Source organism: Mercenaria mercenaria, chromosome 12 (genome assembly GCF_021730395.1).
Source record: "Mercenaria mercenaria strain notata chromosome 12, MADL_Memer_1, whole genome shotgun sequence".
NCBI classification, from domain to species: domain Eukaryota; kingdom Metazoa; phylum Mollusca; class Bivalvia; order Venerida; family Veneridae; genus Mercenaria; species Mercenaria mercenaria.
The window spans coordinates 31,549,278-31,555,647 of record NC_069372.1 but is presented as its reverse complement, the minus strand read 5'-3'; the positions used below and the strand labels follow the sequence as shown (position 1 = coordinate 31,555,647).

The window sequence follows — 6,370 nt, the reverse complement described above, 5'->3', positions numbered from 1 at the left end:
ATTGTAACTTTTTCATTACAAGTCGTGGGGAAAAATCGAGACCACTTTTCTATAGTACAACATGCATGTTACATCCAATTCTGAGGTGTATTTTGAGCTATCTCTACCTGGTAAGGATTTTTGTGTGGACTTGTAATTTTTTTTTTCGATTTTTTTTTTTTTTTTTTTTTTTTTCTTTTTAAAGATTAACTTCCCTTAGTTGTTACTATAAATAACTTACATTGTAACTTTTTTATAATTGACCGTAGGGAAAAACCAAGACCACTTTTCTGTGGTACAACATTGATGTTACTTTCAAATTTGGGTGTATTTTAAGATATCTCTACCTGGTAAGGATTTTTTTTGTGGACTTAGAAAAATAAAAGAATTACAATAATTTCTAAAAAAAACAACATTGTAAACAACTAGAAAATTAAAATTCCCTTTGCAAATACAGGTGCTAGTGTAAACAAATTTGCTGTGACGGGCGTATATTGTGACATTCTGCACCCTTGTTAACTTATTTTTTTTTACTGGCAAAGCTCTAATTCAGAGTCAAGCACTGAGAAAAGTTGAGCGCGCTGTCTTACAGACAGCTCTTGTTTACAAAAGCATCTTCTAGTTTAAATTTTCATTAAAGTTTATGTGAGTGTTCTAATAATAATCCTTGAATTTATTTTTACGATTTATTTCAGCACAACCCATGAATTTCTCTTTGGAGCACTTGCAGAACTGGTAGACAATGCAAGGTAATCTTTTTATGGAGAGCTTATATCACACCTGTTAACCAGCTCATGGGGGAGAAACAGTTCTCTCATATTTATGCCATTTGGATTGGTATTTTAAATCCAAAAGTCAGTTAGTGCTAAATAGATACCCAATGCCCATCTTTCACTAAATTATTTTATCTTTTTAGCTCACATGTCACAAAGTGACAGTGTGAGCTTTTGTGATCGTGCAGCGTCCGTCGTCCGTCCGTGCGTAAACTTTTGCTTGTGACCTCTCTAGAGGTCACATTTTTCATGGGATCTTTATGAAAGTTGGTCAGAATGTTCATCTTGATGATATCTAGGTCAAGTTCGAAACTGGGTCACGTGCGGTCAAAAACAAGGTCAGTAGGTCTAAAAATAGAAAAACCTTGTGACCTCTCTAGAGGCCATATTTTTCACATGATCTTCATGAAAATTGGTCAGAATGTTCATCTTGATGATATCTAGGTCAAGTTCGAAACTGGGTCAAGTGCCTTTAAAAACTAGGTCAGTAGGTCAAATAATAGAAAAACCTTGTGACCTCTCTAGAGGCCATATTTTTCATGGGATCTGTATCAAAGTTGGTCTGAATATTCATCTTGATGATATCTAGGTCAAGTTCGAAACTGGGTCAGCTGTGGGCAAAAAATAGGTCATTAGGTCTAAAAATAGAAAAACCTTGTGACCTCTGTAGAGGTCATACTTTTGAATGGATCTTCATGAAAATTGGTCAGAATTTCCACCTTGATGATATCTAGGTCAAGTTTGAAACTGGGTCACGTGCCATCAATAACTAGGTCAGTAGGTCAAATAATAAAAAAACCTTGTGACCTCTCTAGAAGCCATATTTTTCATGGGATCTTTATGAAAATTGGTCAGAATGTTCATCTTGATGATATCTAGGTTAAGTTCGAAACTGGGTCACGTGCGGTCAAAAACTAGGTCAGTAGGTCTAAAAATAGAAAAACCTTGTGACCTCTCTAGAGGCCATATTTTTCACATGATCTTCATGAAAATTGGTCAGAATGTTCATCTTGATGATATATAGGTCAAGTTCGAAACTGGGTCACGTGCCTTTAAAAACTAGGTCAGTAGGTCAGATAATAGAAAAACCTTGTGACCTCTCTAGAGGCCATACTTTTGAATGGATCTTCATGAAAATTGGTCAGAATGTTCATCTTGATGATGTGTATGTCAGGTTTGAAACTGGATCACGTGCCGTCAATAACTAGGTCAGTAGGTCAAATAATGAAAAATCATTGTGACCTCTCTAGAGGCCATATTTTTCATGGGATCTGTATGAAAGTTGGTCTGAATGTTCATCTTGATGATATCTAGATCAATTTCGAAACTGGGTCAGCTGCGTTCAAAAACTAGGTCATTAGGTCTAAAAATAGAAAAAGCTTGTGACCTCTCTAGAGGCCATACTTTTGAGTGGATCTTCATGAAAATTGGTCAGAATGTTCATCTTGATGATATCTAGGTCAAGTTTGAAACTGGGTCACGTGTCGTCAATAACTAGGTCAGTAGGTCAAATAATGAAAAAACCTTGTGACCTCTCTAGAGGCCACATTTTTCATGGGATCTGTATGAAAGTTGGTCTGAATGTTCATCTTGATGATATCTAGGTCATGTTCAAAACTGGGTCACATGAGCTCAAAAACTAGGTCACTATGTCAAATAATAGAAAAAAAACGACGTCATACTCAGTTCAAAACTGGGTCATGTTGGGACAGGTGAGCGATTCAGGACCATCATGGTCCTCTTGTTTATATTTGCTTCAAATGAAGAAAATCTCTAAATTGTGTTCTTTCTCGATTTTTATACGCCTGTCTCTGAAAGAACAAGAGAGCGGGGCATATTATGTGAACACCCGTGGCTGCAGGTGGGCGGTCGGCATCCAAAAGCATGTTTGCTCTCTTAAGTCAAACAGTTTTCATCCGATCTTCACCAAACTTGCTGATAATGTTTATGGGCATATTATCTCGGCCAAGTTCGATAACCAGCCAGACCGTCCCAGGCACTCTTGGATTATGGCCCTTGAATTACTCGAAATCTGCGAATTTAGCTCCGAGTCGAACATTTTTCATCCGATTTTCACCAAACTTGCTGACAATGTTTCTGGGCATAATATCTCAGCCAAGTTTGATATCCAGCTAAATCACCCCAGGCACTGTTGGGTTATGGCCCTTGAATTGCTCGAAAATTGCGAGTTTAGCCTTGTCCGTCCTCTAAGTCAAACAGTTTTCATCCGATCTTCACCAGACTTGGTGACAATGTTTGTGGGCATATTATCACGACCAAGTTCGATAATGATCCAAGGCTCTCTTGGATTATGGCCCTTTGAATTACTGGAAATCTTTTTATGATACATAACTGAATATTTAGATGGGCGTATTTTGTGAGTCTGGCACTCTTGTTAGCTCATTTATTCAAAATAGTCTGGGCTATTGAACTCGCCCTGGTGTCAAATGATTTGGATCACAGTGAAATACTTTTTAGCTCACCTGAGCACGAAGTGCTCAAGGTGAGCTTTTGTGATTGCCCTGTGTCCGTCGTCTGTTGTCCCTCCGTCGTCCATCGTCAACAATTTGACTATTAACACTCTAGAAGTCACAATTTTTAGCCCAATTTTAATTAAACTTGGTCAGAATGTTACTCTCAATAAAATCTTGGACGAGTTCGATATTGGGTCATCTGGGACAAAAACTAGGTCACCAGGTCAAATCTAAAGAAAAACTTGTTAACACTCTAGAGGCCACAGTTATGACTGTATCTTCATGAAACTTGGCCAGAGTGTTAATCTTAATTATCTTTAGGCTAAGTTCGAATCTGGGTCATGTGGGATCAAAAACTAGGTCTTTAGGTCAAATCAAAGGAAAAGCTTGTTAACACTCTAGAGCCCATTTTTTTAACTATATCTTCATGAAACTTAGTCAGAATGTTAACCTTGATGATCGTTACGTCAAGTTCAAATCTAGGTCAAGTGAATTCAAAAACTAGGTCACCAGGTCAAATCAGAGGTAAAGCTTGTTAACACTCTAGAGGCCACATTTATGTATATGCCTTGATGCAACTTGGTCAGAATGTTAACCTTGATGATCTTTAGGTCAACATCAAATCTTGGTCAGGTGGGATAAAAAACTAGGTCACCAGGTCAAATCAAAGGAAAAGCTAGTTAACATTCTATAAGCCGTATTTATGACCTTATCTTAATGAAACTTAGTCAGAATGTTAATCTTGATGATCTTTAGGCCAACATCAAATCTGGGTCAGGTGGGGTCAAAAACAAGGTCACCAGGTCAAATCAAAGGAAAAACTTGTTAACACTAGAGGCCGCATTTATGACTATATCTTGATGATCTTTAGGTCAAGTTCGAATCAAAGGAAAAGCTAGTGAACACTCTAGAGATCACATTTATGACCATATCTTTATGAAACTTGGTCAGAATGTTAATCGTAATGATCTTAAAGTTAGATTCCAATTTGGGTCAGGTGGGATCAAAAACTAGGTCACCAGGTCAAATCAAAAGTAAAGCTTGTTAACAATCTAGAAGGGTTATTTATGAGTTCGAATCTGGATCATGTGGGGTCAAAAACTAGGTCACTAGGTCAAATTAAAGGAAAAATTAGTTAACACTATAGAGGCCACATTTATGACCGTATCTTAATGAAACTTGGTCAGAATGGTAATCTTGATGATCTTTAGGTTAATAGGTCAGATGAGCGATACAGGGCCTTCATGGGCCTCTTGTTATGTACACTGGTCAAACTAATAACTCCGTCATTTAAATGACTGAAAAATTGTTGAAAAAGACTTTAAACCCGAACATACACACAAACTAGTAACTAAAACGAGGGGAGGCTACATGGGAATTTAGATTGGTGAGCTGAGTCCTTGAAACATTGCTGAGACAGCTGTAAAATCACATAGAAAAACAGAAAGACATGTTGGAAATGTTTCGTCAGCAGAGAATCTTGATTGTTAATCCTTGAAAACAGTTGAAAAGTATTCCTGAAATTTAAGGGGAATATACTAAATATTTGCTTAGTTGGCTTGTTTGAGCCCTTTGAATGTGTTTGAACATATTTTTAGCCCACCATCATCAGGTGGTGGCTATTCAAATCACTCTGCATCCGTCGTCTGTCGTCCTTCCGTTATCAATCTCTCGGTATCACATCTTCTCAGAAACTACTTGGGGGATTTTGACCAAACATTGTCAGAATGATGTATTGTCCCCCTGAAAATCAGACTGGGTCAACAATTTTTGAGTGAGTTATGGCCCTTTGTTTATTTTTATGCCCCCGAAGGGAGGCATATAGTTTTTGAACCGTCTGTCGGTCTGTCCGCAATTTTCGTGTCCGGTCCATATCTTTGTCATCCATGGATGGATTTTCAAATAACTTGGCATGAATGTGTACCACAGTAAGACGACGTGTCACGCGCAAGACCCAGGTCCGTAGCTCAAAGGTCAAGGTCACAGACGTTAAAGGTCATTTTTCATGATAGTGCATTCGTGTCCGGTCCATATCTTTGTCATCGATGGATGGATTTTCAAATAACTTGGCCTGAATGTGTACCACAGTAAGACGACGTGTCGCGCGCAAGACCCAGGTCCGTAGCTCAATGGTCAAGGTCACACTTAGACGTTAAAGGTAATATTTCATGATAGTGCATTCGTGTCCGGTCCATATCTTTGTCATCGATGGATGGATTTTCAAATAACTTGGCATGAATGTGTACCACAGTAAGATGACGTGTCGTGCACAAGACCCAGGTCTGTAGCTCAATGGTCAAGGTCACACTTAGACGTTAAAGGTCATATTTCATGATAGTGCATGGATGGGCGTGTCCGGTCCATATCTTTGTCATTCATGCATGGATTTTAAAATTATTGGGCATGAATGTGTACCACAGTAAGACGACTTGTCGCGCGCAAGACCCAGGTCCGTAGGTCAAAGGTCCTAAACTCTAACATCGGCCATAACTATTCATTCAAAGTGCCATGGGGGGCATGTGTCATCCTATGGAGACAGCTCTTGTTAGTCCCCTACTGGTTGAAAACCAGTTTCGGGGACTATAGGAATGCGCTTTTCCGTCATTCCGTCATTCTGTCATTCCGTCCGTCCGCAATTTCGTGTCCGGTCCATAACTCTTTTATCCATGAAGGGATTTTAATATTACTTGGCACAAATGTTCCCCATGATGAGACGACGTGTCATGCGCAAAACCCGGACCCCTAGCTTAAAGGTCAAGGTCACAATTGGAGGTCAAAAGTCAACATGGCATTTTTCCTGTCCGGTCCATAACTCTCCCATCCATGAAGGGATTTTAATATCACTTGGCACAATTGTACCTCGTAATAAGATGATGTGTCGTGCACAACTTTGAGACCCCTAGCTCAAAGGTCAAGGTCACACTTAGCAGTCAAATGTTAACATGGCATGAACAGGGTCTGTTTCGTGTCTGGTCCATAACTCTTTCATCCATGATGTGATTTTAATATTACTTGACACAAATGTTCCCCATGATGAGACGACGTGTTATGCGCAAAACCCGGACCCCTAGCTCAAAGGTCAAGGTCACAATTTGAGGTCAAAGGTCAACAGGGCTTTTTTCCTGTCCGGTCCATAACTCTCCC

The 6,370-nt window shown here is 39.2% G+C and overlaps 1 protein-coding gene across 1 annotated transcript in view; it reads left to right on the top strand.

Moving 5' to 3' along the window:
- The first annotated feature begins 669 nt into the window (after window positions 1–669).
- The window catches only part of LOC123533211 (ATPase MORC2A-like), a 361,550-nt gene continuing 355,849 nt past the window's right edge, over window positions 670–6,370 (top strand). The window contains 1 exon segment of the mRNA XM_053519548.1: window positions 670–728. The gene's annotated coding sequence lies outside the window, so the exon portion shown is untranslated.